General features: G+C 43.6%; 1 long non-coding RNA gene across 1 annotated transcript; it reads left to right on the top strand.

The window, feature by feature from the left end:
* The first annotated feature begins 2,640 nt into the window (after window positions 1-2,640).
* Window positions 2,641-24,258, top strand: LOC128352870 (uncharacterized). Its single transcript, XR_008320668.1, has 3 exons — window positions 2,641-2,722; window positions 22,540-22,685; window positions 23,813-24,258. It is a non-coding gene; the product is annotated as an uncharacterized LOC128352870 (long non-coding RNA).
* The last annotated feature ends 2,383 nt before the right edge of the window (window positions 24,259-26,641 follow it).

Here is a 26,641-nt window from a genome sequence, read left to right as displayed (position 1 = left end):
CCAGCAAGCCAAAAAAAACAAAAAACAAAACCCCCAAACCCCACCCACCTATGCTCCACCATGGCCTCTGATGGGTGCTGGCCCTAGGGCACCAGTCCATCATCACAAGCCTGGTGGAGGTATGCGTGCATGTCTGCGTGTGTCAGCAGCACTAACTGGCAGACTATGAGACATTTAGGTTGGCCAGGGTTAATGTGACCATGTGGGTGGGGGTGACCATGAGACACTCACCTTCCACATCCAACTTGAGATAGCCCAGCAGGGGGAGGTTGGCCTTCAGGAAAACCAGCTGCTCCACCAAACCATCATTGAAGCATGAGTGATTGGGTGTCACCACATCCTGAGCCTTGGAGAATACCTTGTTACTCTGGATACTGGTCGGGGGGGGGGGCAGGAAAGGAGCCATTCAGCAACCAATGCCAAGTCTGGCCAGACTTAGTGACGCATTACCCCAAATTGGACAAGATCCATCTCAGAGTCTGCCGCCACCACTGGTTCCTGCAGGTACTGCAGAACATTCTGCTTGGCACCACCGCAGAGCGAGGTCAGCACTTCCCATACCCCTGGCAAGGGCCAAGGCACCCCTTTTTAAACCACAGGGTGGAATGAACAGGTGGAAGTACTGGCTGTGTTGACACTGCCAGGGATGCCACGCTGCACTGATGCTGCCAGGGATGCCACACTGCTGTTGGAAGCGGTGCTGGTGCTGCTGTTGGGCATGGACTTTACACTAGAAGTAGGCATTCCAGCAACCTACTCCTGGTTCTGAACCAGCCTCCTCTCCTCTGTCTGCCTCACCTCTTGAACCAGGAGGGCCCTCCACTTGGGCAGCACATCAGGACTGATGGCAATGCCCTTCATGGTTGGGACAGGAATTCCAAAATATGTTCTGCTGATTGACCCAACCTGGTGCTGAGCTAGTTGGCTCAACTCCAGTCCTCATCCGACCTGCCAGAGCACACACAAACACCCTCCCAATTCTCAAACCGAAAATATCCAAACTATAAAACTAACTTACTAAAATTAACCAAGAGGTACAAAGACATTTAAAAGTGGGGTGGAGTGTCTCACCAATTTGATGACAGGGCAGTCAATCCACACTGTCAGGTCAGGAACTTGGGGGTAATTTTTTTTAAAAAGGCAGGTGGGTAATGCAAGAGGTAATAAATCCAAATAAAGAAATAATCCAAACAAGGCAGAGGGCAAGGCAGGTGGGGAAACCGAAAGTGGAAAAAACGATGCTGAGATAGTAATGGTACAGCATGTTGGTTTTTTAATCTATCGGCTTTGAAGCTTTCTTGGAACCAAATTGCTTGCACAGAGATGCTTTTTTAGTTCACAGTGGCTGCAGTCTTCTATTTAGGAGACGCCATTAGCGGCTGATAACCTAGTCTGGTTCCTATTAAGTTATCTTGTCATCGGAAAGTACTTGTTCATTTGCATTTGACACAAAAAGAACAACAATTTCTACTTTAGACATAGACAGATTATCGTGTGCTTGCATTCAAGTTAATTAAAACCAAGTCCATTTTGCAACAAGGCCAGACATTTGCCATTTGAAGCCATATTCTAGGAAATACACAATCTGCCATTTATCCTCTTGGAATAAAAATTAATCAGTTATGATTTTGGGATGCACTGCATGTGCTGTCTAGTGATCCTTCATTGCGTAGTGAAAGAATGATAAACAAAGGCAAATATAAATACTCAATAGTCCTATAAATATAAATAGTCAATAGACCATGGTGATTAATTAAATTGTGACCACTCCATTCTACCATGCATAGATTTTCCAAAATGTAACATGATGCGCCAATAGTTTGAAGGCAGTGACAAGCTTTTCTTATTCATCTTATGTACCATATTTACTCAAATCGAAGATGACTCTGAATTTAACAATCCCCTTAAAAAGCAGAGGTTAAATACAGCAATAGAACTCTGAATTTAAAATGACCTCCCAATTTATAGTATAAAAAATACTTGGGGGGAAAACCTAGTTTTGGATTCAGGTGAATAATACAGTGTTGATTTATTTTCATGGCAACCTGTAGCAGAAAAGAATAAAACATTAAAAATACTTGGAAAAAAATCTAGTCTTGGATTCAGGTAAATACAATATTTATGTATTGTCATTGCAACCTGCAGCAGAAAATAACCAGCTGAATTCTAGAAATAGCTGCTTTTCAGAAGTGACTTCTGTGTTCCCAACTGGGGAAGGGAATGAAAAAGAGAGAGACCTCCATCCCTTCATCCCTCCAGCGAGAGCCAGCAGAGAGACAAGGTAGATGAGTAGCTAGGAGAGTATAAAGAATTCTGCGATACTTTAAATAATTATAGAGGTAAGGTAATTGATGGTTTTAGTTTATCTTATTAATGAAGTTTGCTTGACATTTTCAAACTCATTCAGAAAATGGGCCAGATTCCTCCTAGAAAACACTGTCTTTTTGGATTAAGTCAAACCTTGCAGTCTGCTTTCTAGGACAGTTTCCTCTTTCGGTCTCCAAGACCATGTGGCAGGAACAGTTGGGGTGGGGGAGAGGTCAGTACCAAGCCATCTGAAATCTGCAGGGGCGAGTACCCTACACCCCCTGCACACATGGTCCCACCCAGCCCAGTTCTGGACTAGGAAGGAAGCTAAGGGGTTGGCCTGGATGAGTCTCCTACCTACGTGGCCCCTGGGCATACTGGCTTCTGCTTTCTACTGATTATTCTGAACAAGGGAGTGAGTAAATGAGGCATCTTTAAACAATGGATGCCTTTAAAAATATTCAAGCTATAGGACCATGATATACTATGACTGAATTGTCTGATACTTTGCTGTAAAGTTCCAGCCTGATGGGTGGGGGATTTAAAGGGGAAGTGGGAATATTTTGCAGGGAGCACCTGGTACCCCTATAGGAGAGGGAAAGGGAAGTTGGAGGTGTGGATGAGTGGATGGAGGGGACTTTGAAGAAGGAGGGTGTGTGTGAAAGAAGGAGTTCTCAGATTCAGATGCACCTGGCTGAGAACTTGGGGTCATATGGCTCACTTCTTGAGTTGAGGATGAAGTTGTAGAGGTTTGCAGATGAAGTTGTTGAGGAACGTGAACTTTGACAATATCTCTAAATGTTTAATGTAATGTAATTACTTAATCAATTAATCACATATCTATTCCAGCCTTTCCCCGAAGACCCCAGGTTGGTGAATAACAAATTAAAAACAGTATTAACATTTCAAGAAAAGCATTTTCAAAATAAAGCAGAAACAGCTATAATCACTAAAGGAGAAAGAGGGGCTATTCACTGGTCAAAAGCCTGCATTAAAAATATACTCTTCAATGTCCTATGAAAGACTGGGAGAAAGGGACTTATGTGGATCTCATCTGAGAGTGAGTTCCATTGCCTGGGGGCAATCACTGAGAAGGCCCTATCCCTCATGCTTGGCAAACAAGCTTCAGCAGGTGCCAGAATTTGGAACAGAGGCCCCCCAGCTGACCTAGTCAGGGTAGATTCAACTGGGTGCAGGAGGTCCCTATGGTACCCAGGCCCAAGCTATTTAGGGGCCCAAGTTGTTTGAATAGCAAGACCCCATGCTTGTTACACTCTCAATATTCAAGAACTTTGCCATGGGACATGATGAGCTACTGTTTGATGAACACATCTCTTCATTTCCCGCCTCCCTGTCCTTGGCATGGACTGGTGGCATATTTTGGGTTGGGGGGTTAGTGTGGGGCTCTGTTATATTGAGGTAATGTGATATGAATATGCTTCTACTTTTATTTCAGTGCACAGATTCATTTTAATGAAGAACTAATACAGTCTTAATTCATTTTATATAATACTGATTTCAAGAAAGCACATAATGTTCTAAACATACCACTTGGCACAAAATTGTTAAAGCTTATTCTTATTAGCTTCTGGATTTATTTATCTAAATGAAGTGGAGCGGAGGCAAGTTGCCATGGCAACTAAAGATGTTGGGAAGAATTTTATTTCTTCTTAATTGCTGCATATTTGTATACAAACAACTTAACCGTATCTTTTAGTTTCAGTCAGAGACTTTGAAGTTGCAAGAATAACTTTGACTTTGAAGTCTCTCCTGATAGTGAATTTAGCTATTAAAAAAGGAAAAAAGGGGAAGAAGAAAAAACCCAAACAGACACTGTCACTGTAAAACTCCATATGGGCAAGCAAAGCTATAATTTCTCACTGACAATGACTACATGGTTTGGCACTGCCCTACCAAGAGCAGATGTGGATATTTTTTCTCCTAGGAATTATATTCTGGAAGCAGAATTTTCACTGCTGAGAGATTATGCCACTTTTAAAAGTAAGCACTTTCCTCTGTAACCTCATGCTTCATAAAACATGCCATAGTCTCATTGACTCTTCTTAGGAGTTTTCTGTGGATGATGCTATTGAATTTTGACCAGTACCACATCAAAGTGTGCAACTATGTAGACATTGTATTTAGAAAGACACTACACATCCAATATTCTGAAATTCTGGGAAAGCCAGATTGGTTGGCACTACTTTCTCCCCCCGCCCCCCCAACATCCCTCAGCACTGATGAATAAAATCTAATCATTCTTTCTCCTGCCTTGAAATATTTGACTGTGGGAGCCGAAAGCTACGAGTGACTTTAGTATGCACTATAAAATTACAGTGACCTATCCTCCTTTCTCACAAGGTTTCAGTACAGTATCTTGGTGCTGTAATCAATTGCTTCAGTATTACATATATATTTTTAAAAGTACAATTACCTTCTCCATCTTCCTTTTCACATGAGATTAATGACCAAATTAGATATGATGCTGCAGACCTCTGGGTTGAACTGGCTCCTCACTGAATCCCTACTAAAGTGAGGCGAGATGGAGCAAGAGATGGCAAGGCCATTCTACTCTCCCTTTTCAGCCCATCCTGTTTCCCCATGATACACTGTTCTAGAGAGTTCCCCCTAAACCCTCAAGATTAGATTTGTTTGAACACAAAGAACAACAGCATGAGGATGGGGAAGTCCCACTACATGAGTGGAACTTTGCTTGTGCTTAAGTGGTTCTAGATCAGGGATTCTCAGTGTTGGGTCCCCAGATGTTATTGGACTTCAACTCCCATAATCCCCAACCAAAGGCCACTGGGATTATGGGAGCTGAAGTCCAATAATATCTGGGGGCCCAACGTTGAGAATCCCTCTTCTAAATAACAAGAAACAACTTGCAGTGGGAGGAAAAAAAATGTTTTAACGTGTTGCCCTGACCCCTACCCTCTGGAGCCACCCTTGAGTGTTTATCTACCCTTTGCCTTGTTTCTACCTTTGAAGTGGAAAATGATTTAATGTACAGATAAGGCTTTTTGAAAACTAGCTATCATAGTTTAGATGGTGTTCCAAGCATGAGATCCTGACATGGAGCAATTTCTGAACACCTTTCTTCCATTCTGCCATGATGGATTATGTGTCTTCTGCTTCTCTGGAGGCTGTATAAATATGCAGAAGCATGGGGAGAATGTGCTGGAGGCTTCCATGAGTCCAGTGATGCTTCTTTCCCTTCATTGTTTATATCCTGAGTTCAAGACATGGATTTATGTGATTCTTCTTTGAACCTGCAGATCACTGCAATCTTATTTATTGATAACTATTGCAGACCCGTGTTGTTCTAATCCTCTGCCCCCCATCTTTTCAAGGCATCTGGACTTTACCAGCTGCACATATATCTTTCTCCAACAGTCTCCAGTTTGGGATTTCACTGAAATATATCCATCTTCCACTTTACATATCCCCAGGGTCCAGGTCTGTCTATTCTGACAGGCCTTACCTGTGGGAACACACAATGTGTTATATAGAGTCATGGAAGAGTAATAACATTTATGGTTGCTAATCCAGCAGTGGTAGCTCAAGGGCCTTAATTTGGAAGAGGCTCTTAGAAAAAGGACATAATTGGTATCCCAAAGGAGAGAGAACTGCTGAGAGATCCTAAATATATATGCAGTGGTAAAAGCCAGTTGTCAGAAGTGAACTCCATTGGGCTTTGCTGTCGCAAATGTAGTCAGTGGCATTATCAACCATCTGAATTGTGCTCAGAAGTGGCAATGGTAAACTTTGCAACTGGTAAAAACTGTATTCTCTAAAAAGGAGTAAAATCTAGCCCCCTCTGCACAACAGGCAGTTAAGGGGATCTAGACTGCACTATTTGTCAGTTTTGATTAGAAATATAGCTGAAGCCAGCAGTTCTTTTCAGTGAACATTTCTCAAATTGTGATAAATCAAAATAACCAGGCCACCATTTCCTATTTCATTGGCTTGCAACAAGAAACTTTCCAATATGCTGTTCCAGAAAATTTCACCTGAAACATGAGTTTCTAACCTCCACTGTAGTGTAATTGCTTACATATATTCACACAATACTACAGATCACAGTGGTATGTGCAGCAGAAACAGGAAGTGGCAGAGACTGGTGGGGAAATGGAGGATTAGTGAATGTGTTATATTCATTGTGTTATATTCATTGTTGTTTATGTGGTGGAGTGTAACAGCGTGGAAACTGGGGCTTCTTAAGTTTATTGAACAAAGTTACTATGGTTTATTACTTAACTTTTACCAAATCATAAACAATAGTTCTAACACCCTGAGAGAATAGGACTGGTTTATGGTTTATTTCACTCAGAGATCATCCTAACAGAAAAATAACAGTCTCAAATATCCAGTAAGAAAAACAAACTGACCAATCAGTCTACAGAACTGATGATTACCCATGCCTTAGTAACATCACGGCTGGATTGCTGTAACGTGGGGCTGCCCTTGAAGAATATTCGGAAACTGCAGCTAGTGCAAAATGTGACAGCTAGGATTTTATCTGGAGCTGCCCGCTGGGCTCACATCACATCCATTTTGAAAGAGCTGCACTGGCTGCCAGTTTGTTTTCAGGTCCAATCGGAGGCGTTCTTACCCCTGGACTTCAGGGCTGAAGTCTAGGGCCTCCGTAGCCCCTGCCCCCCCCCCAAATCCTCTTTAGTCTGTCCTGGGTGGTGTGGTTTGTGCCCTCAATAACATACATGTTTAAAAAAATGATGCTTAACTTGCAGCGGGGGGGGGGCTCCAAAGGCCTTTAGGTCCAGGCTCCAAAATTACCTAGGTGCACCTCTGGGTCCAATTCAAGGTGCGGTTTTGACCTTTAGAGCCCTTAATGGTTTGGGCCCTGGATACCTAAGGGACTGCCTGCGCCCCAGTGTATACCAGTGGTTTCCAACCAGGGTTCCTCCAGACGTTGCTGAACAACAAATCTCATCACCCCCAACCACAATAAATTGTAGCTGAGAATGATGGAAGTTTTAGTTCAGCAACATCTGGAGGAACCCTGGTTGGGAACCACTGGTGTACACTTTACTTCTGAACACTTTGATGTGCTTTAAACCGGGTTTTTTCCATTCCACAATTCAAAAAGAGTTAAAAACTTGGTTTTAGTAGGTAATCTATTTTGTAGATATGTTTCTGTCTTGATAGCACCCCCCTACTTATTCTCCAAGTCCTGTGTAAAGTAGCATATTTCTACATATTTCATGTAAAGTCTTATTTTTCCTCTCAGCGACCCCTTTGCCTTATATAGGAGTATATATAGGAGTATAGGGCATAGTTCTTTCATGCTTATTTCCCAGTTCCTTTAAATACTGCTCAATGTCATTTCCACAAGATTCACCACCATTGTTATTGTGTAAAGTCTTAGGTTTCTTCCCAAATCTGTTAGCTCACTTACTCTCTGAGTTTCATCAATACTTCACTTTTCTCCTTCAGCAAACACACACACACATACATACACACAGAGAGAGTAAGAAAAGTCATAAATAAAAGTCAGAAAATACAAATTTCTCTCTGTTGTTTTCACGGGAAAGGGACTACAAACATCAATACGGATCAGTCCAAGACCTCACTAGATTGAATTTCCATGTTAATAGTTCTGAAAGCATTCGCTCTAACACACTCAATGCACCTGCTTTCAAACTTGCATGGCTTTATTTTTATTTATCTCTCCAACTGCTCCTTTTCCAGCTTGAAGATGCTATCTTTACTTCGATGACCCATCCTATGATGCCATAAGGTTATGCAGTCTTTGTGTACACAGTCACTTGCTACATTTGCCAACTCTCTTCTACAATCAACTTCATAAAGCTTATCTCGTTTAACATAGTGATTTCTTCTAAAAATAATTCTACAGCCCCTTTTTGTAACTGTTTTCACACTCAGTAAACTATTCTGCAAACATGGCACATAATAGGCTTCTGGAATGCTTACTTCATTTACTTCACCTACTCCATTACATTTTAGAAGAACTGTGCCTTTTCCTTCTGCAGAAATTGATTGACCATTTGCTAAGAATATTTCAACTTCATAGTTCATATCATTGTCTGAGAAATCCTTTAGATTGTTAAAGAAATGTGAAGTTGCTCCACTGTCTACAAATATCTTGTTTTTATTCTGGTTTGTATTAATTCTGAAAATAACTTCTCTTGCAGTACACACCTTTCGGTTATTCACAACTTCTTTACTTACATGTTTAGATGAAGAAGTTTTATTAAAAACCAAACTTTCTGAGATTTATCCCTATCTTTTTTCCTCTCTTGGAAATGGTTTTTTTCTTTTCTCTGTTAGGACATGTACTCTTTAAATGTGAAGTACTTCTACACATAACACATTGCCTGCCATTAGTAAGTTTATGAGCATAATTTTGTACTGTTTTTTCCCTTTCCATGTATTATCTCTGATCAAACTGCAATGTTCTTGTGCAAAACTTAAAGTCACATTCTCCTTTATTTGCAGGAAGTTAATAATGTTTTCACAATGCTTAGGCAAAGTATTTAGTAAGAGCCCAATTTTGGCTGGTTCAGGTAATCTTATATCTTGCAGAGACCATTAGAGAGTTGAAGAGAGCATTAGGCACAGGCAGCATGGGATGCTGCAAATATGCAGGCCATGGGCCATATCTCCTTTACTACTACTACTACTACTAATAATAATAATAATAATGTTTATATATTGCTTTTCAATAAAAGTTCCAAAGCTGATTACACAGAGAAATAAAAATAAATCCGTGGACTTGAACACACTGACTGACTTCGCAACTGATAAAGAGTGCATGTTTCAAGGAACTGCAGGGATATGTCAAGAGCCCTTGTGCAACTCTCCCATTCCCCCTGCACAAGTGCTGCTGCACAAGAGCCATTAAGAGTCTGACACATTCCCCATTCTCCGGAAGGCCTCTACAAGTCTGGAAACACTTCACTGAGAGTCGGTGAGATATGTATGACCTTGCAGAGCCCTTCTGGAGTGAGGGGAGCACTCTGAAGACCCTTGTGCAACAGTGCTCACACAGCAGGAATGGGAGGGTTACACACGGGGACTGGAGGAGCACACACTTCATGAATTGATATATCAGCCACTAAGCAGAGTGTTGGACTGTTGTCACTGTGTCTATATACATCACTTAATAATTTCCATTTAACATATGACTTAGATCCAGTAATCTTCATAAGTAGAAGCAGATTAGATGGTCTTAATGAGACCAAATAGATAGTCTTGATCACCCAATTGGAGAGAAGCAAGTTTTTTGGAATTTATCTTATCATACCCAAATGCCCTGGCTTAGGCAAATAATCACATATGTAGCATCATGTGAAGCAAGAAGGTGACAGTGGAGAGTGGCCATGGAAGGTAGCAGAACTAGAGGTTGCCAAGGTGAAGATGGGCTGGAAATATGTTGTGAGCCAAGCCTGATTTTGTACTTGGTATATGTGCCGGAGCTAGCAGTAGTGAAAATGCAGCTTGTTCACTCCTGCCACCTGGTGGCACGGGTTCTTTTTGTGTGATCTGGATGTGCAAATAGAAAGACAAACAGATACACTAATAAAGTTCAATGGGCTTTATTAAGGCAAATTGGTCATAGAGGTATGAATGCCAATCAAATAAAGCAAACAAATCAAACATATTTCTAGCCATAGTGTAGTGTGAAAATTCCTATCATATGTGTTGCATGCATGTGATCTCAGTAATTACTCTAACTAACAAGAGATAGAGAGACTGAAAAGAAGAAGGGAGAGGGAGTTGCTTGGAAGGGGGATGGCAGAGCGCCAGGGTTTAGCAGGGAGGAGGAGGGGGAGCAAAGGCTGAATCTTCTCAGGCAAGCATATTACTGGATCTAGACGTGACCAAATAGACTTGGTACAAGGCTGGTGAGTGTTGTAAGGCAGGCTTCAGATGGAATCATGGGTGCTGAGGTTGACAGACAGAGATAGCTCTTGATTCCTCGCCCCGTGGCAAGAATCTTGTCTGCTGGACAAGGACCTCTGCTAGCTCTGCAGTTAGATAGCAGGTACTTGGGATGCACACATGAACAAGTATTGCTTGTTAGGCAATGGTTGCTGAAGCCATATCCAAAGAGCTGGATTCTTATAGTTGTTAGATCATTTGAGTTCAACATCATGTTCTTTCAAGCTAGCAAACATCCATCATGAGTCTCAAGAATGCCAATAGCTTGTGCCATAAAGCTTCTCACACATGACAATTGTTTGTTTGCCAGAGGAAGACTGGAGGAGATGAAGGCCATCTCCTGATGTAGTGTCAGTCAGTGCTATCAGGAAACATAGTATTCTTGTGTTCTTAAAACAATCTGCATTTTTCCATGCTATAGGGAGGTCATCCTAACGTGATGGGTTTGTCAGCCTCTGAAGAGCCCCTGGTGGCGCAGTGGTAAAACTGCCGCCCTGTAACCAGAAGGTTACAAGTTCGATCCTGACCAGGGGCTCAAGGTTGACTCAGCCTTCCATCCTTCCGAGGTCGGTAAAATGAGCACCCAGAATGTTGGGGGCAATATGCTAAATCATTGTAAACCGCTTAGAGAGCTCCGGCTATAGAGCGGTATATAAATGTAAGTGCTATTGCTATTGCTATTGCATGCTCCAGACAGGACCAATCAAAATTCAGGCGCAACTTATATAGTCAGGCATCTGTCACTCAAGCCCCAGTTCCAGTCCTGTCTTGCTCTTAGACAGTGCGTTGTTGGAGTGTTTAATTCTCAAAATTTTTATTATTCAGGCTATTCAGGCTGTTTAGGCTGCTTTCCTTTCTATTTCTTCTGTGTGCAAGGAAGGGAAGGGAGTCCGATTTTTCTAAAAGATAAAAATATTTGTTATTTTCCCTATTATTTTCAAATTGTCTTTGAAAAAGGCTTGACTTATGGAAATGTCTCAGGTTGGAGGCCTTTTGAAAGGGGCTCTCTCGGAGGGTCCCTCTTCAGAGTCTCGGGGAGAGGAACCCGGAGGGGCGCTGATTCCCGCCTCAGAGGCTCTTGCGATCTCTCTTCTTCAGCCAGGTGGTTTGTCTGTGCCAACCGGGGCTTTGTTGTCGGCTGTTGATCTCACCGCTCATACCTCCCCGCCCAAGAAAGTGGCTAAGAAAACTAAGCATCTCAAACAATCGGGAGGTGATAAAAAGGCAAGGAGGCACAAGCGGGCGCCGGCAGTTCCCCTCAGTGAGCGGTTGCAAATCCAAGTGGTATGAGGGCAGCAGCCCAATATTTTCCCGCCCCTTCCCTTGCCGCTGGCCATTTTGGTTACAGCTTTGGCTGTTGGGGAAAGCGCTCCTGGAATGGTGCAGAGCTCTACCAGTTAGGAATCGTTTTCGCTAGCCCCTGCCAATGTGGTTTCTTTACGATATGGTTTTCTCTGGGGCAGAGCACTACTAGTTATGGTTCTAAGTGTTCCATAGATCCCCTTGGGGGTCTGGTTTTGCCGCAAGAGACCCTGTGGGGTCCGTTGCTGACTACTAACATAGCCCCTAGGGCTGACCCGCCTCTGGGTCCGAAGGTCTCTGAGGACCTGCCTTGCCCTCCTCAAGACCCTTATTGCCAGCAAATCCAGTTTGGCCAGTCCCTCCTTTTGGGAGTATTCCGCAGGGGCTGAATGTCTCCCCACGATGTGGCACAATGGCTGGGTGATTTTATATCAAGGCAGTGCCTGTCTGTTGTTGCTCCTCTTTTGGGCACAACTCTCACTCCAGGAATATCTGGTCCTTCTGTTCCATGTTCAAGACAAGGACGTACGAGTCCCCTCTCTTTTTCATCTTCCCCTGACTCTAGCCCTGCAAGGTGGGCCATTCCTCATGGTGAGAGGGAGAGATTCTTGGGGAAGCGGAACAGATATTTTCGTAAGAGGAGACAGCCCAGGTCTTCCTCTTCGGAGGAGGAGCCAGCAAATGTGGCTAGGCAATCTTGTGCCAACACCGATTCCAGTTCCTGATGGAACAGGTGCACTGCCTGTTTCTTCATTACCAGCTTTACTTGCAGTTGCTCAGATACCTATACCCCTACAGCCTCTTCCAAGGTGTACAAAGACTGCATTACCTGTTTCTTCAGATTCCTTTTCATCTGAATCTGAGAAGGAAGAGGGGGAATTGTCTGATGAACAGACACCTGCAGAAAAGCCTAGTACTACGCACCTTTTTTCTTTATCTGAGTATGAGGTTCTGTTGGCCAAGGCCAAAAGAGTCATTAAAGATGTGGCTCTGGAAACAGGGTCTGTCTCTACATCTGGATTGGATCAGGATGTTTTCCCTTCAACTGCAGCTTCAGCCGCTACGGTACCATTTCCAACATTATTTAAAGATGTAATGTTAGCCGAATGGGGTGTTCCCATGTCTTCCAAGCCTACCTTGTCGATACCTAAAAAGTTATATAACCTGCCTAATGACATTATGTCTGTTATAGCAGTTCCCGTAGTAGATACGCCCATTCCACAACTGGTGTCGGGGGCCTTGCTGAACAAGGAAGGTGAGGAACACCTGAAGTTTCCGGAGGACAAGAAGGCAGACCACATGCTACGCAAAGGTCATGAGGCTTCTGCCATAGTTATCAGGGTGGCGGCAACAAATTCAATTTTTGCCAGGGCATCCATCCTTTGGACGAAGGAGTTTATTAAGCTTATTCCTCCAGAAAATGTGGTTCTGCATCAGGGGGTATATAAGCTGGCTAAAACTTCTGCTTTCATGGCGGATCCCTCCCTGGACTGCATTCAGCATGCTTCCAGGGCAATGGCTGCGGGTGTATCAGTTCGAAGAGGCTTGTGGCTTAAAAATTGGCATGCGGATGCCAAGTCTAAGGTTACCTTGGCAGCAACCCCTTTCTCTGGGGCGAAATTATTTGGGGAGTCCTTGGAGCAACTTTTGATTGAAACAAAGGATAAGAAAAAGGCGATGCCTGGGGGGTGTAGGGAGTTCCATCAGTCCTTTTGAGGGAAGTCTTTTCAATCTTCCTTTCGTCCCAACAGGGCTTTAACTCAACCACCAGGAGGTCAGTTCAGAGACAACTCTAGAGATAACTGAGGTCAGTCCTTTAGACCTGCCTGGCGTCAACCCTGGAACAATCGTGGCAGAGGTTCCACCAGATTCCAGTCCAGAACTTTCCCCAACACTGCCGGTCAACAGAATCATAAGTAATGGCGCGCTTCCAGTTGGGGGTAGGTTTCTCGACTTTGCGGGGACCTGGGCGGCAACCTCCTCCGATCAATGGGTTCTTTGGACGGTCCGTCAGGGGTGCACCATAGAATTTTTGACTCCTCCTCCCAATTTTTATTTGGTAACACCAACATCCAAGATTAGGTCAAAATGGTTGTTGATGGATTAAGCCATCCAACATTTGTTGGACATTTATGCTATAGAGCCCATACCATTGACAGTGTCATGTGTAGGCGTCTTTTCCTTGATCTTTTTAGTTCCCAAAAAGGACGAGACATGGTGTGTGATTCTGGATCTAAAACGCCTGAACCTCTATGTCAGGAAGAGGCCTTTTCGCATGGTTTCCTGAGGTTCTTTTATGATCAGAACCAGTATCAGTACAGGGCTTTCCCATTCAGACTCTCCTCGGCTCCTCGGGTGTTTACCAAGCTGATGGTGGCAGTAGTAGGTCACATCCGCACCCAGGGGATCCATATACATCCATAGCTAGACGATCTGCTCCTTCGGTCTTCGTCACGGCAGCTTGCTACCCAGAATGTGCAGCAGATGGTCCAGATTTTGGAAATGCACGGCTTCATCATCAACCATCAGAAAAGCCATCTTCAACCATCTCAGTGTCTTCAACACCTGGGGGCTTCATTCAGTATTCTGACAGCCATGGTATCTCTGACTCCACAGCATCAGCAAAAGATCGTTGCCTTCATCGCTCCGTTGCTATACAAGCACAGTTGTTATCTGATTACTCTCGCTCAGATCATGGCGTTGATGATAGCGGCTCTGGAATGCACACCATGGGCGAGGTGGCATTCCAGGCCGCTTCAGTGGGCCATTCTTCCTTTCCAATCAGAGATTATGGAAAAGAAACGTTTGAAAGTCCAGCTACATCGCAAGGTCAAGGCCTCCCTCGAATGGTGGTTGTTACCAGCCCTGGGAAGAGGCCTTCCATGGAGACACTAGACAAGCTGATAGTCACAGCAGACGCAAGTCTCTTCGGCTGGGGGGCTCATTGTCTCTCGCACCATGCACAGGGACTGTGGTCCCAAGGGGATCTGCAGAACAAATTGGCTTGAGTTGAAAGCCATCCACCTGGCTCTTCTTCATTTCCAGAGTCTGGTGGAGGAACGGCATGTACTCATAAGAACGGACAACATAACTACAAAGCCACACATCAGTCATCAGGGGGGCACCAAATCCAGGGCTCTCATGAGGGAATCGAATCGGCTGCTTGGGCAGAGCTTCATCTAAGGTCCGTTGCAGCAGAACATTTAAGCGGAGTTGCAAATTTGCAGGCGGACTGGTTGAGCCGCCAGTGGTTGGATCCTGCAGAATGGGCCCTGCACCCGGCTATCTTCGATCAGATAATGGATGTGATGGGGATTCCGGAGTTGGATCTGTTTGTGTCTCGCAACAATGCCAAACTGGACAGGTTTTTCACACGATCAGATAGTCATCAGGCAGAGGGAGTGGATGCCCTCACTTCACCTTGGCCTCGAGGTCTGCTGTTTGCCTTTCTGCCAGTTCCAATTCTATCTTTGGTTATAGCCAAGTTCCTTACAGAGGGAGCCGAACTCATTCTAATAGCTCTTTACTGGCCTTGCAGACCATGGTTCTCGGACCTACTGTCCCTGTCTGTACTCCCACCTTGGACTCTTCCTTTGAGACCAATCTTCTCTCACAGGGGCCCTTGTTTCATCCAGACCCTGCATGGTTGCAGCTCCACGCATGGAGATTGAGCGCAGGGCACTAGTATCCAAAGGATACTCTAAACAGGTGCAGGACACTATTCTGACCTCAAGGAGACCATCTACTTCTCATGTGTATCAATCCATATGGTCAGCTTTTTGTTCTTGGGGAGTTAAGCACCGGGTTCACCCTCCTTCGACTGGCGTCTTGGAAGTCCTGGGGTTCTTACAGCCTGGTCTTGATATGGGTCTTCGTCCGAATACCCTGCGCCAACAAACTTCGGCCTTGCCATCAGTGTTGAATTTGTCTGCTCCTGGGTCTTCGAATCTGCATCCTCATATTAGCAGATTTTTATGTGGGGCTAACAATTTGGCGCCTCTTCCTGTGCATAGGTTTCCTTCCTGGGATCTCAACAAGGTCTTAAATGCTCTGACAAGGTCCCCATTCGAGCCTCTCAGGGGAGCATCCCTGAAATTGTTATCTTTTAAGTTCGTTTTTCTAGTGGCTATCACATCGGCCAGAAGAGTCTCAGAGCTAGCTGCCTTGTCTGTGCGGAAGGAGTTGTGCATTTTTCAGAGAGAAGCTGTGGTCCTGAAATTGGATCCAACCTTTCAACCTAAAGTACATTCTTCTTTTCATAGGAATCAGGAGGTGGTCTTGCCCTCTTTTTGTCCTAAGCCATCTCACCCTAAGGAAAGGTCCTGGCACACATTGGATGTGCGTAGAGCCCTTAAGATATATATAAGACGTACCTGCACCTTTAGGAAGACTGATTCCTTATTTGTATCTTTTCACCCTTCTTCCATGGGTTCTAGAATCACTAACGCTTCTTTGAGTCAGTGGATTAGGGCCGTGATCGCTCTGGCCTATGAGTCCCTGCATCTGTCAGTGCCACTGGGGATCACGGCTCATTCTACTAGGAGTGCTAGTACCTTGGCTGCTTTCTCAGCTCGGGCACCCTTGGAAGAGAAATTCTGACTTCCATGCAGCACAGGCTGCAGCGGGGAGGACGGTGTTGCAGCAGGTGGTTTAACAATCCGCTTCCCTCTCATTTTCTGTGGGCTTGGGTATGTCCCATCACGTTAGGATGACCTCCCTATACCATGGAAAAAGAAACATTGATAGATTTACCGTGAAGGGTTCTTTTTCAGGGTTTAGGGAGGTCGTCTGGCCCTTCCGCGGATAGGGGGTGTCTGTTTTTTGGTCGTTATTATAAGGGAGGTGGGGCGACTCCCAGGGTTCAGTTTACCTGTTCTTTACCTCTGTGGTTGTGCTGGTTGTTTTTTCTTGGCAGTTGCCTTTTTTCCTCCTCTGTCTTTTCTCTCTACTACAGTCCTGGAACTGGGGCTTGCGTGACAGATGCCTGACTATATAAGTAGCGCCTGAATTTTGATTGGTCCTGTCTGGAGCGTGCAGAGGCTGACAAACCCGTCACATTAGGATGACCTCCCTATACTCTGAAAAAGAACCCTTCATGGTAAGTCTACCAACGTTTCTTTCTGAGCTCTGTAGATGGGCAGTTTCTCTTGCCAGAACACTCCTGGTGCCTTTGTCCCAAAGAGTTGTTAGAAGTCAAAAGTGTTTGAGAAGGAAGAAACTAAGCTATTTGTGTGAGACAGCAATTAAATCACTTCTTGTGTAAATCTATCTAGTGTATATTTCTAAAACATTCCAAAGTAGCAGAAATTGGATATGTGTGAGGCCATTAATCAATTCAACTGATTAAGACAAACATTGTGGATTACATCAACATTGTACATAGTCTTCCATAGGAAATGCAGGATATTCTCCTGTCTTTCCCAAGGCAGAGAACAAAGTACAAGGAATTGGGCCTGTTCCTTTAGGAATAGCCAGGTCACTCAGTGTTCTGAGATTCCTTGTAGCAGGGAATCTATTAATGGAGTTGCTGGCAAAGATACAGGCCTTAGTCTGGACCACTGGGCTGGTTAGGGTTAGGGTCCAAGGGTTAGGGTTATCACTCCAAGATGAGTGACTTGGGCTATAACACTTCATCCTGAACCACTTTGACAACTCCTAGGAAGACCACTTGCTCCAATACTTCCAGATAAGAACTGAGCCCCCTATAAAGTGGCAAAGGCCCTGAAGACTCTCAAGATCCATCTTTGTAGTGAGGAATAGATATGACATCACATTATAGCTTGAATAGATCTGATGACATCACATTATAGCTTGAAGTCTACCACAGCTTTGGTACTCTGCAGTTTCTTGACAGACTTGTTGGCAAATCAAAAGATTGTGGATAGGTGGATGTCAAATCTTGGGCAACTGGATAACAGTTCAAGGATACTGGCAGTTCTGGGTTCTATTATACCCATTTCTAGATGGGATTAATACCTGCAGCTACATGCTCTTCAACCCCACATCCTCCAGGAAACCCTACTGGATTTAGAAATAAAACAGCATGTGTCTCCAAGATGATGGTGTGTGCTGGTTGGGGTTACCAAATATTCCATCAGTATCATTGGTTGCTTGTACAGAGTGATCTGCATAGAAATGGATCATCCTTGCTAGATAAAAGCAACTTTAATTATATGTCATTGCCATACATTACTATGACAGTGGACTTGTATGACAGAGGTGGTCAGGTAACTGGAGATGTCTTTGTTGATTGATCAGCCTTCAACTAATAAAATTGAAATATAATTGGGTATTAGCAAAAGTTTAGTATAGTAGAAGGAATGACATGTGTTCTCTGGAATAATTGTTATAATTATTATAATTATACTTATAATTTATTATTAGAAAGGAAGGCTATTTTTCATTGCCCCTTTTTAATCAATGTGGGAGCTTGAAATATCAAATATTCTTTTACAGTATACACAAGAAGCCAAAACTGAACAATTTCAAATACTTACCAGCATTGTAAATGATCCACATTTAAGAAATCTTCATAACATCTGAACACTGTAAGCTGAAGCTGCCTACTGCAAAATAGTAAATAGTGGTGGTTTCACCTTGAAAGCCAAGCACTTAAGATCTTTGGATATGAACTACAGCCCTCTTCAGGCAATTACAATCTGGGTAGGCTTACCCAGGTAAAGGGGCGAAAGAAATGTGCACTGTTCTGTGAAATGTGTAGCTGTGTCTACTCTTTTTCTCACGTTCAATGCTTCTCTGCAAAGGCAAGCACTGAAAGTTGGCACTAGTGTCCTGTACAGGCAGGGTGGGGGATGGTGGAAAATGAGCCAGAGGTGTGGCTTTCCTCACCCTGTCCTGGCTGCCTTGCTCTCCCTCACCTAGCCCTGCTGTGATGTTAACTCCAGGTGTGCAGACTGGTCATTCGCCCAGTTCCTTAACCCGGGTGAATGATCAGCCCATGCACATAGGGATAATGTTACAGCAGAGCTAGGCAAATGAGAGTGAGGCAGCCAGGACAGGCAAGGAAATTGGGTATGAGCACCACCTTTGGTTTTTATTCTGTGCCCCTGCTCCACCTGTATGGGCCACCACTGATGTGGAGAGAGTTTTTCCCCATGATTTGGAACATGGCCACCCATACACTCTTCCCACATTCGGAATTTTCTTCCAAAGACATGTGTTGAACATGAGGGAAGTAAATATGTGGCTATGCAGACACTGCTGCCAGGGTTGTGTGGCTCCATTTCAACCTATCTCTGTACAAGAAATCAAAGAAACTTAAGTTTCTTTTAAAAAACACACACTAAGATTGTTCTCACAACCAGAGATTTCTGGATAAGAGAGGGTAAACCCAGGAATCTCTGGGCATCTGAGGCTTTGGATGTCCTCCCGACTCAGCAGCTCTGGTCCTGAGTAGCCCAGATCTGCTACTCTGACTAAATGTGAAGCAGGAGGAACATAATGCCTGTCCCACCTCTTGTTCTGGTTATCTTTGTCATTACCACTATTAATTTGTTCCTGGGTAGCTGGTGGCCATGTTTACGATAAAGCTTTAAGGTTTGCAAAGCCAAGAAAAGGAGCACTGTTGCTGTACTGAGGGATACTGGATGAAACCTGCACATCTAGTTCTCTTACAGTCTTTCCATGCCACCTGTCACTCATCCTTTCTGCTCAGGTTGGGAGGAATTCAAGCTCTTCATATGTTCAAGCTCTTGATTGTTCTTCTTTCTGTACTTTTGTAAGTCACCTTGAAGCCTTGCTTCAAAAATGGCTCCTTGGTATATGGAAGATCTGCAGGAGCTGAAGCGGCAAGGTAGACAACTGGAACTCAAGTGGAGGAAGACTCAACTTGAATCCGACAGATTACAACATAGAGTGCACTTAAAGAGCTATGCTCTGGCTATACGTGCAGCAAAGAAGCGCTTCTTTTCTGCCCGTATTGCTTCTGCAAACTCACATCAAGCAGAGCTTTTTAGGGTTAAAAGTGAGGGGGCTAGTAGAACCCCCTGCTCCCTTGAATCAAAATTTGGATCCATCAGTTACCCATTGTGACATTTTTACGAGTTTTTCATGGACAAAATCTCTTGTATTTGGGCCAGTTTAGACTTCGACTCCACAGAGGTATCCAGCAACTCCTCGTGTGTGTTTAAACTGGATCAGTTTCAGTTTGTGACTCCTAAGGATGTGGACAAGCTGTTTGGAAGGGTGCGTCCTACCACCTGTCTACTTGATCCTTGCCTGATGTGGCTTACACGTCTGACAGGGCGGTTGTTGTGGAGGGCCTAGTGGCAATTATTAATGCCTCTCTGAGGGATGCCCCCTTGTTTAAAGGAGGCAATTATTAGACTCATTCTTTCCTCAGAGTTTAATAACTACAGGCCTGTCTCCAACCTCCAATGGTTTGGTAAGGTGATTGAGAAGGTGGTGGCTTCCCAGCTCCTGGTGGTCTTGGAAGAAACTGATTATCTAGACCCAGTTCAAACTGGTTTTTGGGCAGGCTACAGGGTGGAGACTGCCTTGGTCAGCCTGATGTATGATCTCCAATTAGGACTTGATGGAGGAAGTGTGACTCTGTTGGTCCTTTTGGATCTCTCGGCAGCTTTTGGTACTATTAACCATAGTTTCGTTCTGGAACGTCTGAAGGAGTTGAGTGTAGGAGGCACTGCTTTGCAGTGGTTCAGCTCCTATCTCTTGGGCAGATTCCAGATGGTGTCCCCTGGAGACTGTTGCTCTTCAAAACCTGAGCTTTTATATGGGGCCCCTCAGGGCTCCATATTGTCTCCAGTGCTTTTTAACATCTACATGAAACCGCTGGGAGAGATCATCAGGGGATTCGGTTCTGGGTGCTATCAGTACGCTAATGACACCCAAATCTATTTCTCCTTGTCAACCTCATCAGGAGAAGGCATAACCTCCCTAAATGCCTGCCTGGAGGTGGTAATGGGCTGGATGAGGGATAACAAACTGAGACTGAATCCAGACAAGACGGAAGTACTTGTTGTGCGGGGTCATTCCTCGGGAAACAATATTGACCTGCCTGTTCTAGGTGGGGTCACATTTCCTCAGAAGGAACAGGTACGCAGTCTGGGAGTGCTTCTGGATTCATGCCTCTCCCTGGTTTCTCAGGTTTAGGTTGTGGCCAGAAGTGCTTTTTATCAGCTTCGGTTGATACGCTAACTGTGTCTGTTTCTTGAGATTCATGACCTCAGAACAGTAGTACATTTGCTGGTAACCTCCGGACTTGATTACTGCAATGCGCTCTATGTGGAGCTGCCTTTGTACATAGTCCGGAAACTACGATTAGTACAGAATGCTGCAGCCAGGTTGGTCTCTGGGTCATCTTGAAGAGACCATATTATTCCTATATTACAGGAGTTACACTGGCTGCCAATAGGTTTCCGGGCAAAATACAAAGTGCTGGTTATAACCTATAAAGCCCTAAACAGCTTAGGCCCACGGTATTCAAGATAGCGACTTCTTTCTGCACGATCCCCATCGTCCACTGCGTTCGTCAAGGGAGGCCCGTCTGTGGCTACCTTCAAGTCGTTTGATGGCCACTCAGGGACGAGCCTTCTCAGTTGTCGCTCCAAGACTTTGGAATGCACTTCCCACTGACATAAGACTCTCCCCATCTCTAGCAGTTTTTAAAAGATGTTTGAAGACTCATCTTTTTAACCAGGCCTTTTAGCTTTTGTAATTTTAAATATTGTAAACTGTATTCGTTTTAAGCAGGCTTTTGGACTTTTAATTTATTTTAATGTTTTATTTATTTGTATTGTTGTTTTATGATTTTGAACCACCCCGAGACTTTGGTTTGGGGTTGTATATAAATGTATTAAATAGATAGATAGATAGATAGATGCAATTCAATGTTAGTACTGTATTTAGGAATGAGTGAAAATCACTTCAAAATGCGAAAGGGAACCTCCAAATATCCCTGACAACATTTATTTTCATATTCTCCCAAGAGTGTTGCAAATTTCTTGCAAGATTTGAGTTTCATTCTACAACATTAAATATTTGTACAGAAAATATCTCAAGGTTTATTCCATGGTTATGTTCTAATTCATGCAAATAGAAAACAACTGGTGATGTAAGACAAGCACCATCACATACTGGAATTTTCTATTTTTTTAAAAAAGCCCTCTTTGCATAGATTAAAAAATTGGCTCCGACTTTTATTCTGTCACACAAATAAAAACCCAAGCGAGACCTCACTTCCCAGAGTCTGAAATGTCCAATTATAGCAATTATAATCAATTTGAGATTGGCAGGCTTCCAAGGAGTTTGTGTTGACATATCAAACAGAACCAAACTTTTGAAAAATATGACAAATTGTCATACAACTATTAAGGGGCAAATGGATAATTTGTTTTCATCATTTTGTCTCACAGAAGGTCTTGATGCTCACACGTACAGAAGTATAACTTTCAAAGAGCTTTTTATGATCTAATTTTGTACAGACCCTAAACCTCTGCAATAATATATTAGTGCATTAGGGTGGGGTTCTTTTTTTTTGTGGTCATAATTGAAATTTTATATCTAAAAATACCACCAGGCTTCAAGATTTCTATTACATGTAATAATATTCTTCATTACATACTTACTGATTTTCATCTTACTTGGGGGAAATTTTCTAATTATTTTATTTGCTCATGGATCTAATCATTCTTTGACTGGCTGTGCAGTTTAAATAAGCTAATATGAGATACTCAAACATCTGTCTCAGATGATAATATATAATATTTCAGTATCTAGATGATTTGCTCTTTAATAGCTCTTTTCTTCGCATGAATACTAAATTTATGACTGAAGATCTGGTGGTCTAAAACTGCAGAACGATAGGATTAATAAGAAATAATTCTGTAAAGGTTGATGACTTTTTATAGTTTGAACTCTTAATAGGTTTTCATGTTCTCATGAAAACAAAGGTCTAAGAAGACACTGACAATGTGCTCTGTGCAAATGAATAAGTGAACTTAATTTCTTCTTCTAAAATTGTAGCCATACTACTGTGAAACCATATACTGAAAACTGCTGTACTTGCTGGACAGGGCTTGCTACATTGCACAAGAGCTACAAACAGGATGTATTCACAGGACTTCATAAGCAGATATACTTGCTTATTCCAGGTGCAAGATAGGAATGAGGTGAGTAACAAAATGGAGCCCAGTAATGCACAGTCCATTTCAAATGAAGCAAAGGAGAAGGAAGTAGAGGAAGCAAAACAGAAGAGAGGAGAGGAAAGAAGCTGCAGGAGCAGTGAGTGAGTGAGCTCCTTGTTTTAAACTCCCAATGTAAAGAAATTGACTGTAGCTGAAAAACATTCCATCTCTGCCCCTGTGTGCTTCACATAATGCCAAACCAGAGTTGACAGGGGCAGAGGACGGGGTTTGCATATGTCTGAATGTATGCAACTGTGGTTTCATAGCAAAAGAGACCTGCAGTTTCCCTCACCAAATTCCAGTTTGAACCTTCAGTTTGTAATAAGTTCTGCTGCTGATGTTCATGAGCAGCATTATGTCCAAATGCAGATGCCACCATGACTAGAATTTTGTGCTGTTTCTGAAACTGAAATCATAGAGAGTGCGGCTCAGACCCGGACAGAAACATGCCCACTCCATAACTCCATGCCTTTTGCTGGCCGCCTCTCCGATCACTTGCCCTGTCCCCTGTCTCTGCACTCTTCAAGCCGTTGCCCAGCAACAGAGACGCCACATTGTCCCATCCCAAGCTTCTAAGCCTGTCAAAGTGAAAAGTCACATTGCGGGATGTCCGCTTTTCACTGTGTCTTCCCCCCCCCTCTTGGGCAATCATAACACAAAGGGGATAAGCTGGAAATATGGGCACTATGTGTTATTTATTTATTTATTTATTTATTTATTTATTTATTTATTTATTTAATGTATTTAAAATATTTATACCCCGCCTCTCCAGTACATTACTGCTTGGGGCGGCTCACAAACATTTATACAACAGTTACAATGTTTTGGTCTCCCAAAAGTGAACTGATAAAGAATTATGTTCACAAGCACATGCAGTCATGGGGGCACCATAAACCGGGCAACCCAATTATAATGCTGCGAAGATAATATCTGGCAGCGCAGCAATACCTGGAGTCGGATTTAAAAGGTAGCCCCACCCAGGAATTCTTGAATGGCTCTGCTCTATTTTTTGTACAATGAAATTGGAGAAGGGGGACCCAGCCTCGTCTCCTTGGGTAAAAGCATGCAGTCTCTGGCGTTACTCATGCAATCTCTGGTGTTATGTTTTAAAGAACTGTACAGCAGGAGCAGAATTGCCTCCAGTCAGAGGAGAGATTCTTCCTGTGTGATGGTGACGGATCCTGTTCTGGAGTGGACTGCTCTTTCATAAGGGTAAAAGGCCACGGAGTTATGCATATGGGATGGATGGCAACTGCTGCCCAGTCTGGTTGCGCAACAGAAGCAAGCTGTAGGGATGAGTTACATGGTAGCACCCTTTCCTGTCCTGCCACAAAGAAGCAGACCAAGCTGCCAGTCTAGTTGTCCCTTGGCACATCAGCCACCCTACTTTCCTGAGATCACTAATAATCGGGGCTCCCTCACCTGCGATTCCATACGGTGCCCAATCTGCATATGCCGCAACCGGTTCAAATTCGGGAAATTTGCATGAGAGTAAAGATCTATTTCAAGTCCTGTTGTTCCCCTAGTCTGTCCATTTGGGACTGCCTGGACACATGGAGTGGCCACTACACCTTGGCAATATGAAAAGGTTGCTTGGAGAGGAGGGGGTCCCACAGAAGCATGGCCCTTGGATGGCCTATCTCATGACAGTGCAGTCTGAAGGAGGCCCAAAGGTCACGGAGCCTCTGGTCCTCCCCAGTGAACTGGCCCTCTCATGAGAGGGCTAATCCTTGGCTGGCAAGCTAACATGCGGGTAGGAGTTGCTTGGATGTTCTTGGACTGTTTTGCCCAGTTCTGCCATTACAACAGTATCCTTGTTACAGTGGACCAGACCCCAAGATCCTTTGCCTGCCCATATATACATGTTCCTTCCTAGGAGGTCATCATGATCCCTTCGAGGAGTAACAGAAAAATAGTGCCCCTCTCCATACCCCCATTGCCAGTAATTGTGCTTGTATGGGACTGTTGTTGTGGGGCTCTTACGAGGGTGGTGGTGTAATTGCTGTCAGGAGAAGGGCTTAAATGCCATCTAAAGGGATTTAAATGCCCTTTGCCTGCTGAGGGAGGGAGGTCTGTTCATTCTGAAAAGGCACAATTGTGCTCGGCTTGCTTCCTTGAAGATCGTGGCCAATGGCTGCCACCTTGCTGACATTCTGATGCCTTGCCCACAGTTTGGTGAAGCGATTGCTACAGATCTTGCTGGGATGTGGCCTTGGGGACCAGGAAGAAGGAGGAGCTCCCCTGCCCTGAAACTGGAGGTTGCCAGGGTATGGTTTGATGAATGTCTGCAATGTGATTGGCAGTTACAAAAATTAACCTCAGGTTTAGCTACCCACGGTTTGCCGTTATGTGTGAATGCAGTCTCTGCTTTATGGTCGTGTAGCAAGCGACACCAATGGAGCAGGATTTGTCAGGGACAGAAGTCAGAGTGCTTTGATAGAACCAAGGATTAGACCTAAGTCCTTAGCTAAAACTTAGACCAGAACTGAATAGACACATGCTCAAAACGAAACTGTACATAGCAGTCACTCATTTTAGCCTCTCAATAATCCTGTGGTTTAGGTTAGCCTGAGATATGATTAGCCCAGGGTCAGCTAATTAGCTTCATGGCTGAGCAAAAAATTGTTCCAGGGTTGCTGTAGTTCAAGCCTGCCATTCCATCATTATAGCATGCTGCGTCTCCTACCTATTTAGAATCAAGGATTTAAACTTTCCTTAGGAAACAGTCCCATTTGTTTTATGGAGCTTATTGTTCTGAATTAGCATGTAATTCAATAGCGGGGGTTTTATGCAAGGTCCAAATAAGGCATGCATTGAAATGAAGCCTGCATAAAACAGATGTGAAAATGAGCCATTCTTATTGTTGCTTAGAGAAAGCCAATAGATCTCTTGGTTGAGCCTTGACAGATTTTGTAGTCATAATCAATTCCAGCTGAGAAGAGGTCACATGGAAATCTGAATGTATAATTGCAATAACATCTACCCTGCTGCTACTGTAATCAGTAACAGAACTTCCATTGGTTTCAAAGGGATCAGTAGCCGGACCACAGTATGCTTCTTCTCTATATTTTATTGCAACACCACAGGGCTTCTTGGATAAAAACAAAAACAATGCATTTGCCCTTTTCCTTTGTTCGTTACTGAGGAGAAAAGAAGTCATCTTGTCTACATTTAATCCAAACAGCAGCGAAAAGTGAGCCTGCAGTTTTCATCGTAGCTATGGGTACGGACAGTAGGCACCTGCATTCAGAGTGCTTCATCACTTTGCTTTCATTTGATTTGCCCAAGTTCTCACTTCCAGTCACACCTATTACCACACCTATCATTATTTCATCTAGAAGAAAAAGGAAAGTGGGGAAGATTTAGGTTTAGAGGAAAGTTAGACTTGAGCTTCTGTCTTGATATCTTTATTACCTGGGAGGGGTGTTTCTTTTTTGGTGTTTTTTTTTTAACCTGGAAGTTGATGAAAAATATGTGGGTTGTGAAAAATTTCAGAAATGCAATAACAAAAAGAATTCCCTCTCATTATCTGACTGTCTGCTGGTGGAATGTTCCACCCACTGATTATTTGCAAGACTGTTTTCATATACTTATTCATTGCATGCACACTTTACATTTTTAGGTAATAAAAAACATAGGGTATAATAAAATGCTCTGTCAAATCCCCATATGTGATGGACTAGCTGGTACCCCTCATGTCTGAAGCAATCCTTGGTGATTGAGAACTACTTGTCCTTAAGTATTTTCATTCCCAACATCATATCTAAGACTATATAATGGACTGATAGTAGCCTTAACTTATACCACATCTCCCAGATCCAAGTCCAACTTCTATCTGTAACCAAACTCACAGGTGAATATATATGAACATAGGAAGCTCATAGTGAGTCAGGCCTTTGGTCTATCTAGCCTACTGTTGTCTATACTGACTGACAGCAGCT

This window comes from Hemicordylus capensis, chromosome 4 (assembly GCF_027244095.1).
Source record: "Hemicordylus capensis ecotype Gifberg chromosome 4, rHemCap1.1.pri, whole genome shotgun sequence".
Taxonomy (NCBI): domain Eukaryota; kingdom Metazoa; phylum Chordata; class Lepidosauria; order Squamata; family Cordylidae; genus Hemicordylus; species Hemicordylus capensis.
This window is presented reverse-complemented; position numbering and strand designations above follow the sequence as displayed.